The sequence below is a fragment of the Leopardus geoffroyi genome, chromosome C1, assembly GCF_018350155.1.
Source record: "Leopardus geoffroyi isolate Oge1 chromosome C1, O.geoffroyi_Oge1_pat1.0, whole genome shotgun sequence".
NCBI classification, from domain to species: domain Eukaryota; kingdom Metazoa; phylum Chordata; class Mammalia; order Carnivora; family Felidae; genus Leopardus; species Leopardus geoffroyi.
The window spans coordinates 96,456,933-96,469,804 of NC_059328.1; the positions used below are offsets into that span (position 1 = coordinate 96,456,933).

General features: G+C 43.4%; 2 protein-coding genes across 3 annotated transcripts in view; one reads left to right on the plus strand and one right to left on the minus strand.

Moving 5' to 3' along the window:
- Nucleotides 1-12,872, minus strand: part of LOC123598467 (monocarboxylate transporter 1) — a 58,503-nt gene that overhangs the window by 40,621 nt on the left and 5,010 nt on the right. The window contains exon 1 of one of the 2 annotated variants that reach the window (XM_045478684.1): nucleotides 1,188-1,387. The exons of the other annotated variant lie outside the window; for it this stretch is intronic. The gene's annotated coding sequence lies outside the window, so the exon portion shown is untranslated. Of the gene's footprint in view, nucleotides 1-1,187; nucleotides 1,388-12,872 lie in introns of those variants that run through there. 2 annotated transcript variants of the gene reach the window in all.
- LRIG2 (leucine rich repeats and immunoglobulin like domains 2) overlaps nucleotides 1,645-12,872 on the plus strand; it is a 161,666-nt gene continuing 150,438 nt past the window's right edge. The window contains exons 1-3 of the mRNA XM_045478681.1: nucleotides 1,645-1,761; nucleotides 2,048-2,146; nucleotides 4,283-4,362. The gene's annotated coding sequence lies outside the window, so the exon portion shown is untranslated. The remainder of the gene's footprint in view (nucleotides 1,762-2,047; nucleotides 2,147-4,282; nucleotides 4,363-12,872) is intronic.

Below are 12,872 nucleotides of genomic sequence, written 5' to 3' on the forward strand. Positions count from 1 at the left end.
CACTCACAGGTCTGGTAACTGACATTGAAGTTGTTTATTAATGCCTAATTCCTGGTCATACTCTTCCAAACTCTCACAATTCAGAGTTCACCCTATCACGACATTCCAGTAGTTACTAAATCCACATTTGTTTCATTAGGGCACTGACGTGTACGCATTTTATTTCGAAACCGGAATAACTTTTGAAAAAAAAAAAAAAACTAGCTATGGTAAGCTCTGTAAACATTCTACTGTTATCAGTAGACGCCTAGGTTGTAAGGCAAACGATGGAAACTCCAGTCAAGTAGAAATCCGTTTGTTTCTTGGTTGAAAATCATTTCAAAGTAGTTTTGGCAACTGCGTGTCACACCAAATAAGTCATGGCAAGGAAATGAAATGTTAAAATGCACGTGGGGAAAAAAGGATGTACTTGGAACAAACCGAGTGCATCTGACGAAGTGTAACGCTATCCTTCAAACTGCTCTCAACAGGGCCACCTTCAAGCCCAGGAGCGCGAGGGCGCTACAGCTGACGTTCCGCAGCCACAGGTTGAATGACAAAGAGCCTCCGTCAGCACCAGTCCCGGGGCCGGCCAGCTGCACTGTTCCCTCCGCAAAGTCCACGCGAACCCTGCAGTCACGCCTTAGCTGCAGGGACTGCGGCTCCCCAAACCACCCTCGCAAGTCACCAGGTGGGGCAAGGATTGGCTGGCCCAGAAGGCTGAGGCGGGCATGCCACGAGTCCAAAATAACTCCCGCCCCGAGTCCGTCCCTTCCCTCGGATCAGAACGCGGCCAGGAGAGCCGGGAGGCACCACATGAATCAGCCCCACGTCGTCCCTTTTCCAAATCAAAAGCATCTCTTGAGAAGACTCCTGAAGACTGGGGAAGAGCGACTTTCCCAAGGTCACCGACACCAAGACCCAACTCCTCGGCCAGGCCGGTAGCCGGCACCTGACCAGGGGGGCCGCAGCTCAGCGGGGCGAGGCGCTGTCCCCACCGCCTCAAGGTCTCCTTCACCAAAGCCGCGCTCCGGGGCCACGCGGCGGCCCGCGGCCACGATGCCCCTGCCGGGCCGCCCCCCTCCCCCGAGACTCAAGTCTGCATGCCCCCCACCCCCTGGCTCCCGAGGCTCCCTCCCGCCCGCGAGAGCAGCAGGGGCACCGCGGGGTCCGCGCCGAGCGCCGCCGCCGGCCGTTACTCAACTAACCGTTATGCGCGGCTCGCGGCGCCGAGCGTGTGCGTGACGCGGCTGGAGTTCCGCAGGGCCCAGGGTCCAGGTCGCGTCCTTCACCAGCTGCCTCGTTCGCTCGTTCGGGAACCCACGCGGCCGGTTGGTCACGTCGCAGCTCGCCAGCACTTTGTGGGGCCGGGCCCGTGGCGCGGCTGCCTTATAACCCGCCGGGACCGGAGCATGCGCACAGGGGGCGGAGTCGGCCCTCCCGGCCGCCGCCCCCTCCCCCCTATACATACGCCCGAACCACGACTCGCGCCTCCACACGCTCGCAGGCGCGCGCGCCCGCCCGCCCGCGCGCGCCGGCGCCCCCTCCCCGCCACGTGACCGGCTGCTCGGCACGACCCGCGATTTGCACCCCCGCTACGCGGCGCGGACGGAGCCGCAGCGCTCTTCTGCGGAGCTCGCCCCTCAGGTCCTCAGTCCAAGGAGCTCGCGGTGACTTACACGCGTGCGGGACGCCGGCGCCGGCGTACCCCTCAGTCTCTGGCAGAGAAAAGGGAAAAGCCGCGAAGGACGGATGGGGCGTACCCCCGGGGACCTGACTCAGGTGTGGGGGGCGACGGGCGGGCGCGCGGGGGGAGCCGGGAAGCTGCTGGAAGAGGAGGGGCTGGGCGGGGTGTGAATGGATGCGGGTGCACCTCGGGCCCGGGAAGAGGCCGAGGGGCGGGCGGTGCGAGCGCGGGCTGTGGCCTCCGCAGAGTTGGGTGAACTCGGGGAAGTCACCCAAACCCTCAGGGCCTGTTTCCTGTTCTCTAAAATGGCAACAGTAGTAGATCCGACCTCATAGGCGCTTTTGGTGGTTTTGACGAATTTATGGAACTTTCTTAATACAGAGCCTGCCCTGTGGTATTTGGTGGATGGTGGTGGTTAAACACAGGAACCGGGAAAGAAGAGCGGCTCAGAGGGTGGCGACCCCCGTCTCTAGGGGGAAGGTGTGTATGCCAGAAACGGGGAGACAAGGGAATGCAGAAGCCAAATTTCTGTGGACACCGAATGTTCGGGACAGGACATAATCAGAGCTAGCAGTTTTGAGGGACCGATTATATACTTAGCAGTTCACCTGAATTATCCTCATAATCTTATGAGGTCGGTAACTATTATTAACATTTTACAAATAAGGGACCTAAGGCTCAAGAGAGGTTAAGTAACCTTCCAGAGGTCACAGAGTAAGTGGCCAACACCTACAGTCAGACTCCAGAGACAGATTTTGTCCTAAGAGCCATTGTAGTTTCTTGAGCAAGTCCTGACAGGGGAAGTGATTCTGTTTAAGTGATCAGATTGAATAATTATGAGGTGTCTCTGAAGTTGGCCTTCAGGAAATACCAAAAATGTATGAAGGCCCCTGCCTTCAGAGAGTTTACAAATTTTAGGGGCAATCTCCCATTCAGGCAGAAGAAATCAGCCAGCATTTGATGACCATTTGCTCTTTCCCCCAACCGAGTCCTTCCTTCCTCCTCCCGCCCTTGATTCTCACAAAAACCCTGTGCGACTGGCTCTAAGGTTTTGTTTTACAAGTGAAGAACTGAGAGTGAAGAGTGGGGATTGAAGGGTCCAGTTCTGAGAAGTGATTGTGCTTTCCCCTTACCCACTCTGCTTCTGTTTCACACAACGAAAAGTTTTCAGTAATAGTTCAACACCTTAGAAGACGGTATGGAATCTATGGCCAAGTACTGCATGTGAGCAGTAATTAATTGCTTCTCACCTTTGATAAATGCTGAGAAGGAAGGCACTTTAGGCCATGGGGGTGTCTAGGACTTAGAACAGTAGTGCTTTAGGATTGTTAGGGTGGTAGCAGCATTCATGGTAGACGGTAGGAGAATTGAGTTAAGGAGACAGCATGGGACTGGTTCGGACATGAGCTTATCAGGGCCCGAACTATAGAATGGAGTGGGAAGCAGTAGATTAAGATGATTCTAGGAAACCCGAAAAGAAGACTTATATAGGGTGGGATGGGTTTATATTATCAACCCAGGAGCCAGATCTCCACAGTTTCAATTTTGATACTTGGCACTTATAAGCTCTATATCCTTAGGCAAATTATTTTACTCTTTAAGCCTCATTGTCTGCTTTGTAAAACAAGGATAGTACCTACCTCCTAGGGTTGTTATAATAAAAATACTATTTACTTAAGTGTTTGGCAGAAAGTAAGCACTAAATAATTGTATAACCGTGGAAACCCGTGAAACCGAGCCCTAAAGATTAATCCTAAAGGCACTTCACTTGAATAGACCCCTTCCAGGACCTGACAGGGGCCCTAACAATGTGTTCACAGGATTATATTAGTGTTCTATTGTAATTTTGTATTCCTTTTCTTGAAAATGTCCACCAAAATTGTGTATGCTGCATGCTCCACAAAATCTGGATCTGTCCCTAGTAGAAGCTGTAGTGTTGTGAAGAGTACATACTTTGGGATCAGAAGGTTTGTTCCCATAATTTACTATTGGTGTTACTCTGGACAGTTAATTCACTGAACCATTGAACTCTTCTGGGCCAGGTAAATTGGAGATAATATCTATCAGCCCAAGCTATTGTGATAATCAAGTAAGAGTATATGCAGAAGGGGTTGGTAAAACTTGGAAAGCACTCCACAAGTGTGTATGATTAACATTATAATTTGTTCATAAAGTGCATAAGAGGGAAAGATCAAAAGCAAGGAGAAGGTTCTTAGCTGAAAAAGTAGAAACAGGGTGGGTGAGCTGGCAAAACTGATGAAATAATACAGGTAAAATGTTTTTCTGCCAAGTTTCTTCCTGATTAATCCATGAGACATCGAAGAAATAAAATTGTAGTAGTTGCAGGATCAGAAATTTAGAGCCGAGAGGAGGTTGAAGATCATCTGACACAACCCACCACATTTTACGGAAATGGAAATTAAGGTCCAGAGAGCTAAAAGATCTTTCTAAGGTCACTCATCTAATAAATGGCACGTACCAAGTAATCTTTAAGATAAAAAGCATTTCACGGTGGGGTCTTTCAGAATCATTACATCAAAACCAGAGAAGGCATGATATTCTCTAGTGGCTTTTGGTTTTATCATGAAATTCTTCAGATTCACCTTCCTGTTTTAGAGGCTGATAGACTGGTTGATGCATGGGTAATCTGCTGTTGGCAAGCTTGTTAAGTGACCAAAACTTCTGAAGATTTTAAGGTAAGAGTTATAACCAGAAATTTGTAATGGGATGAGAAATGCAAAAAATTTGAAAATGTGTAACAGTTACTATTTAAGCTGAGTAAGTTATCCAGTTGCTTTATCTAAAAAGGAAAATAATAAAATTATAATTTATTTTTTCTGGAATTAAAATACTACACTTACATTCCCCTTAATTATTCCATCATTTGTCTGTGTTAGGAAATAGGAAGATGCTTTTATTCACATTTCACTAGCACCAAACAAAGCGGAAAGGGTTTTTATTATAAACACAACAATACTTAATTGATTAAGAAAAATTCCCCATTTATAATTTATGATAACTCAAAACAGAATATAGGAAATGAAATTTGAAATTTGCCTTCAACCAAATTGCCTGAGGCTCTGTTTGTATGTGGCAGTCCAGTTCCTATACCCTTACTCCATTCGTGGTTTGATACAGCTTGTCTCCTGCTGCTTCTCTCTGCCAGCACAGAAACAGTTTTGGTCTATGCTCTTTCTAATCTATATCATTGTTTAGGATCTTTCCTAGTAAGCATTCCTTCTAGGCGTGGCCCTCCATATTTGCCAGACCTGTCTACCTCCTTGATCCTGGCTAACCCTGGGCTTCTTCCTTCCTTTTACCTTTTCTCCCTCCTTCCTTCCCTCCCTTTCTTCCTGTCTTTAGTATTCTAGGCAGATGGGGTCGGGATTGGAAATATAATAATAATAATAATAATAATAATAATAATAATAAATTGGTGTTATAATTAGGGAGTGCTTACTATATGCCAGGCATTGATCTTAGCACTTCATATAGTAATTCATTTACTATTCATAAAAATACTATGAACTAGGTACTGTTATAATCCCCATTTTACAGACAGATACAGATATAAGAAGTTAACTTGCTTAAGGGCATATAATATTTTCTGGAATCATCAGGAAGTATTCATTTAGTTTTCACCAAAAATACAGGAGCAGAAATGGTTATAAATAACTATTAATACCATAGGAAACTAATCCCTAGAGTTTGAAGACCTCTTGATTTAGGAAGATCCTGTTCTAGTTTCCTTCTACCCATCACAGGGCTAAACAATCCTTATAAAAGCTGTTGGCCACAAAATCTGCCTTTGAAACCAGAAAGTGCACTGCAGGAAACTACTCCCTGATTATCTGAATTTGGGATTGTTGTGAGCCTCTAGGCAGTAAGTTGGGGGTGGAGACATTGGGACATATTTTTTAAAGCTTAATTTTAAGATTACTTGTATTCCAGGAAGTTCTGGGTGTCCTGGCGCCTATATTCCATGCTGTAAGATCTTTCATTGTGAGAACTTGGATCTTACGGCTCTTACCCAACAGCAGCAGCAGGCAGTTGGAAATCTGAACAGCTGCACCTCAAGCTTGATGTGAGTTAGAAGAGGGGTGCATGCAATGAAGGAGACCTCTTAGATCATAATGATTAGCTTTATGTATCTACCTGCCTGGGTAGCCAGACCTGGGTGTTCTAACTGGACCTTGATGCTGCTGCACTGGTGAATGAGATGAGGCTTAAATAAAGCATGAGCTTAATCTGTGGTGACCTCTGAGAACTGTGAATCTGTCACAGTGCCCCGTGCCACACAATATCTATGACACCTGTGCCCAAGTGAGGTCCAGGGGCTACCAACCTCACTTCTGAGCTGTGTATTAATAGAGTGAAGCCTCCTCCCTCCCCCCACCACCTTACATTTTGCACAAACCATGAGTTCAGATGTTATGCCTGCTGTGCTTTGGTAGGGTTATTTTTACGGCCATAGAGTGAAGTTATACCTCTTTGGTAGGTATATCTACCTTTGGGTAGGGTGCAGAGTTTCCTTAAATAAGACATTCTTATTATCAGTCATTCAAAGAGGAAGAAGGTCCTCATACAGGAAAAACTTGGAACATAGAACAGATAGAAGGTGGCACAGGTGGATTTACCTTTTCAGGGTTTGAACTTAGAGGAGTTAGAAAATGTTGAGGGCCCTCCCCACTTACATAAGGGAAATGGCCTGTGCCACAGAGCTGCCTAGTAGGAGCCAGGCTGACAGGCTTCTGTGGATACCCAAAAGGGAAGGTAAGTACTCATGTTTTGTAAGTCTGTTGATTGATGCATCACTCTACCTTATCCCTGAATTTTAGCCAAGTTTAATCTAAATCACCGATTGAAAATTGAAAAGCCTTCAAGGACTAGGAAAAGGTAACCAAGCCCAGTATAAGGAGTGGTGAGCAGCATGGTGAAAGTGACCATACCCATCTAGGCCTCAAAGTTCAGATGTTTCAAATGTGCTTCATGAAGCCCTTCCCTAAATAATACTAATCACAGTACAAGTTTACTGGACATTTTTACATCATACATTGTTCAACAATGCAGAAGAAAATAGAGTGTTTTAAACTCCTAGTACTTTATTTTTAATCAGTATGAAGGGGAAAACAATAGTGATAGGAAATTGTGTGGAGGGTTGAAAATGAGGAATGGGCAGGCAGTAGGGAGGAAGCCAAACACATATTACAGCAGCTAGTCTGTTCCAGCTTGAGCTCTGCTGAGCTATTTAAGAAGCAGGTAAGGAGTGCCTGGGTGGTTCACTCAGTTGAGCACTTGACTTCAGCTTGGGTCACGATCCTAGGAGTTGTGGGATTGAGGCTCAGCATGGAGCCTGCTTGGGATTCTCTCTCTGTGTCCCCCCTGCCCCTCTCCCTGCTCACACTCTATGTCTTAAAAAAAAAAAAAAAAAAAAAGAAAGAAAGAAAGAAAGAAAGAAAGAAAGGAAGGAAGAAAAGGGAATGCTCCCAACCCCCAGTCTTCCTCGTGGTGTCAGTGATAATTTATGAAAGTTTCCCCAAGGAAAAGTTTAAGTCAGAACAAGAGTCTTAGTAACAAGATTTGGCAGTCTCCTCCCTATGTGGAGATTCTCCTTTTGTTGTCACCTTTGGCAGATCAAGATTCAAGTTTAAGAGACCCAGTGGATTTCCTGACAACTTCTTCCACAATTTTCTCTCATCTCAGGCCATGGTTCCATTTTGGTCATGGCTACAGTGACTGAAATGGCCCACTATACTCTTGGCAGTGGACAGCCTTCAGTCTCAGATGCCAAGCTAACTGCTTATAGACAATTCTCTCTAGTGTCTTCAAACTCATAGTCTCACACTGAGGACTTTAATTTTATCCTGTTTTGGTAGAGCCCTCTTTAAGTCTTCTAGGTGTGCATATATACCTCTGACTATTTATCACCTCTAATCTAGTAGCAAGAAAGAAACTGGAAAATCTTGTAGTAGAGGAATACCCTTTGTACTATGCTACCAACTTTGAGGACTGCTGACCTGCTCAGTATCTCAGGGCCAGAAGTATAGTAACTCTCATCAAGCTCAGAATACACCATTCTGGGGCCACCCGGGTGGCTCAGTCAGTTAAGCATCTTGACTTTTGGCTCAGGTCATGATCTCACAGTTCGTGGGCCCAAGCCCTGTGTCGGGCTCTATGCTGACAGCTCAGAGCCTGGAGCCTGCTTTGGATTCTGTGTCTCCCTCTCTCTTTGCCCCTCCACTGCTCATGCTTTCTCTGTCTCTCTGAAAAATAAATAAACATTTAAAAAAAAAAAAAAGAATACAGCATTTCTGCTTCAGCCATTGTTTTCACCAGTCTCTCGTCCCCACCATGCACACACACCTTATTGTTTGTATACTCACCATAGCCACATCAGTGGGAACAAGAATCTAGAAAAGTTAAATGCTGCAGGAAGTTAACAAGAGGCGCACAAAGACATAAATTGTAACAGGTAAGACTCATCAGGTGTAGACATCTAAGTAAAAGACTGCATACGGCCTTCGTCTCATATTCCATTAGGCCCAGACAGGCTGGTAATAGGGTTTTGCTTCTGTTTGCAATGAAAAGATGAGGTTAATCTGGGAGCCCCCTAACTCCCATCTTGTATATCTCCTATAGTTCACTAGTCATTCTTTTGACCACTGCAGGTGTGACCACATCAGGCATGAAACAGCCCAGACGTGCTTCAACCATAACATGGGAGTACGTGATTCAGACTATGTCGGCAACATAGCTCACTTACGGAATCCAGTGGAATGAGAGACAGATGGACTCCAAGAGTCATTGGGGAGAACTCTTCATCACTGCAGCCATGCACCTAAACCTAAACAGGTTTTTCTGCCAAGAATCTAGGGAAATCCCATCCCATCTCCCCAAATTTATAGATAACATCACTAAGGTTTTTTTTTTTTTTTTTACTAGACAAGTACTATAAAGCTGAGATTGTGCTCACTTTGGTAGCACATATACTAAAGAAAAGCTGAGGTTTTTTTTTAACGTTTATTTATTTTGAGAGAGAGAGAGAGAGTGGGGAAGGTCCAGAGAAAGAGAGAGAGAGAATCCCAAGCAGGCTCTGCCATCAGTGCAGAGCCTGACATGGGGCTCAGTCCCATGAACCATGAAGTCATGACCTGAGCCTGAAAACAAGAGTTGGACACTTAACCAACTGAGCCACCTAGGCGCCCCTATTAAGCTGAGATTTAAACCTAGGTCTATTTAACTTAGCCTGTGTTAAATATTAGGCTATTTTCATTTTATTTTGTTCAAAATCCTGAGGTCATAGAGAATAGAAGGGTAGTGATGAGGTGGATAATAGGAGGCAGAAAACGCAGGGTTGTTTTAAAGTCTCAACCCTGAGCCTTCTATCTTTTGTACACTGTTTCTTCATAGAAGACACTTTCTCCTACCTAGTAAGTTGTGTACAGGACAACATGGAAATAAAGGAGAGGCAGATAGACCAACAAGGGAGTAATTTTAGTAATTCTATTATATAATTCAAACCTCCTTTGTAATGCCATTTAGCTTCCCCACTGATTGTGAATTAATCAGGTTTCATAATTATGTTTATAATCAGGTTCTTTCTACGTAATTATTGTTTGTACTTGAGCAAATTGCTTAGGAAGGCCACCTCCAAATCCAAATTAAATGTTTCATTTCCTACTTCCTTTATGGGGGCACATGATTATTTTGGGAAAAGCATTGGCTTGACAATTAAATTCCATGTCTTGCTGTATCTCCTAGGGAAGACCTAGATCTCTTTTAATTATTTTTTAACATTACATATTCACAAGTCTTACCAACCCATGGATGGGAAGGAAGGGCTCTTAGTGGATCCCTGAAGTATTACAGACCTCAGGCAAACTTGTATGCAGTCTTTGTATTTTAAAAATTCAGGTATTCCGGGAAGCCTGGGTGGCTTAGTCAGTTGAGCATCAGACTCTTGATTTTGGCTCAGGTCTTGATCCCAGGATCGTGGGAGCAAGCCCCACATCAGGCTCCATGCTGAATGTAGAACCTGCTTGGGATTCTCTGTCTCCCTCTGCCCCTACCCTGCTCATGTTCTCTCTTCTCTCTCTCTCTCTCTCTCTCTCTCTGTCTAAAATAAAGAATAAATAAAAAGGGAGTAAAATTCATGTATTCTAAATCCCTAATGAGTTGTCCACTATTAAGAATGCAAAAGCTTCAGAATTCAGAAATTACCTTAACAATATCAGATAGCCATATAAACATGTTGTGATCTAAATTAAACATTCTCCATGTCGAAAACTTTTCTTCGAGTTAGCAAAGCAAATAAAATTTCTCCTTAATTTTCACCTGAAGAGGGAAAGCTAGGGTGAGTGAAGAACAGGGTGTATTTTAAGCTAGGTATGAAAGGCCTAATAGAAAAATCAAGGATAAATTTTTCTCTTGTATGTTGAAGAGAAATTTAAATTATGTGTTAGTGTTTGGTATGCTTTCCTGTCAGTTTGGAAAGTTAACCCTTCCAGGACAATCTCTACTAGAAATTAAGGCGCTTTTTTTTCCCCCTAAAGTTTATTTATTTATTTTGAGAGAGAGAGAGAGTATACCCGTGGGAGGGGCAAAGGGTGAGGGAGAGAGAGAATCCCAAGGCGGCTCCTTGCTGTCATTGCAGAGCCTGACACGGGACTCAATCTCACAAATCAGGTGAGATCTTGACCTGAGCCGAAATCGGGAGTTGGACACTTGGGGCTCTGTGCTGACAGTGTGGACCCTGCTTGGGATTCTGTCTCCCTCCTTCTCTCTCTGCCCCTCCCCCACCTCAAAATAAATAAAGTTAAAAAAAAAAAGAGTGGGATGTTTAACTGACTGAGCCACCCCAAGCTTTCTTTTCAAAAAGATTTTTGCCTACTCCTTTTCAGAGAGATAGCAAGACATGTTTGAAGAACATTTGCCACCTTTTGGTTATCCAGTGTAGTGTAGTACAGTTCCTTTTATCCCACTTCCCTTTCTTTTCATAGACTGGAAGATATCCAAAAATAAACGTGTTCAGAAATGGAGGTATACATACATGAAAGCTAAGGACAGTCCTGTGTATCTAGGTCTCTAGGCAATCTTTTCCTGGTCTTTTCGTCTTGGTATTCTACCCTTATCAGAAAAAAAAAAAAGAAAAAGAAAAAGAAAAAAAGGACTGTGCTGTAGACTCACTATATGAAAGTGCCTCACTTTCCTGAGAATTTTGATTCTTGTATTCAAGATATATGTGGAGTTTGGTTCAGTTAGATTTATGACACCAGAATTGTTGAAAAGCAATAAATTACTACTATAATTTCTGTTTTATTTTAAATAATAATGATCTCTGTTTTTAACTTGTTTGGGAAAGAACAAGCTATGAACTTTTCTCAGCCTTTGATGCAGGACTCCAGCTAAACTAGCAAAAGACACTGCCTCAAAGAAACTAAATATTTTTTTTCTTTAACAATTTAACTTTCTATCTTTTCTCCTTCAAGATGTATCATTATAAACTTCTTACAAACAAGGACTGTTTCTTCTCATGGTATCCTGCAGATGGCCTTATACACACCTACATATGGCTAATAAAAACTTGAGTATTTTAAAATGGTGAGTCTCAATGTAATGATGATGATGGTAAATGGCAACTAACATTTATATAAAAAGTCTGTGCTAGACGCCATTGTAAACGTTTCACACAGAATTGCTCAATGTAAAACCACTTTTATCCAGTCATCCTTAATTTTTTGGCAAACCTCTTTTAGAATCTGTGTTACAGTGAATTCCACAATTCAGCCTTCATCTCCCCAACAAGAATAGCTAGAATTCCACTCTCATCCTTTATTATTTTGACTCCAGGAAACTGTCACTTTTTCCATCCATGCTTGTCCCTAAGGCTTGACCTGAATACACACAGCAGGTTGCTGCTTTGCTTATCTTAGGACATAAAGAAGTAAACAAAGCCTAAAGTAATTTTGCAGTTGGTGTAAATCCTTGCTCACCTTCACGGAAGTGAGAGATACAATAAACATGTTGATTTGAAGTCTGTCTGCCCTACCTTTTACTATTTTTCAGAAAAATATTAGGACCAGCTTCCTCAGCAAATGTAGGGAGATAACACATCTTCCTGGATATTATGATGGAGTTATATCCTAATAAATCCATTGTAAATTGAAAATATTCTAATTTGAAAATACATTTTTTAATATACCTAACCTACTGAACATCATAGCTTAGCCTAACCTACCTTAAACCTACTCAGAATACTTATGTTAGCCTACAGTTGGGCAACATCATCTAACACAAGACTATTTTATACTAAAGTGTTGCATATCTCATGTAATTTATTGAATACTGAAAGTGAGAAGCAGAACGGATGTGTGGGTACAAAGTGGCTGTAAGCACAGGGTTGTTTACCCTCACGATCACAGGGCTGACAGAGCTGCAGCTCACTGCCCCTGCCCTGCTTCATGGGAGAGGATCATACTGCATGCATATCACTACCCAGGAAAAAGATCACAATTTGGAAGTACGGTTTCTACTGAATGTATCACTTTCACACCATGCGTAAGTCAAAAAAATCGTTAAGTCCAATCATCCTAAATCAGGGACCATCTACATTATGAAACTTCTTTGTAATATAATAAAGAGTAATGGGTTGTTTCCATTTAGAAATCTAACAAAGTGATAATAGTTTTTCTCCCCATTCGGTCTTGATTTCTGTTTTAAAAAGCCATTCAGTCTCATGCAATTAGGAAATTGTACTGCTTAGCAGTGAGATGAAGGTTGATAAAACTGCCATTAGACAAGCTTGGGACCTGACTCTTTAATAATGGAGTTAGTACACTTTCTTCCAGACCACAAGAGGTGTTTCTGCCAGAGTGGTGGTTCACAGACCTGGGCGGTGGAGGATAATCTGGCTTTGTTTACTGAGGAATTTTTAAGGCACTAGCCTAGAACATACTTACAAAAATGCTGTTCTGCCAACCAAAGCTCCTTTCTTGGTGATATCACAATTCTGCCATTTCTGAAGATTTACAGATATTGACCATTTACAGCCTTAAGACTTTGCTGTGGTTTTGGCACATAACGCCACTGCTATGCATTATGGATTACACAAGGCTTTTGTGCAAGTTTTAAGTGCAAGGGCAAGTGTAAGGCACTGATTCATTTTACTTAATTCATCCATTTATTCATTTAGTCTTTCACTCCGTGT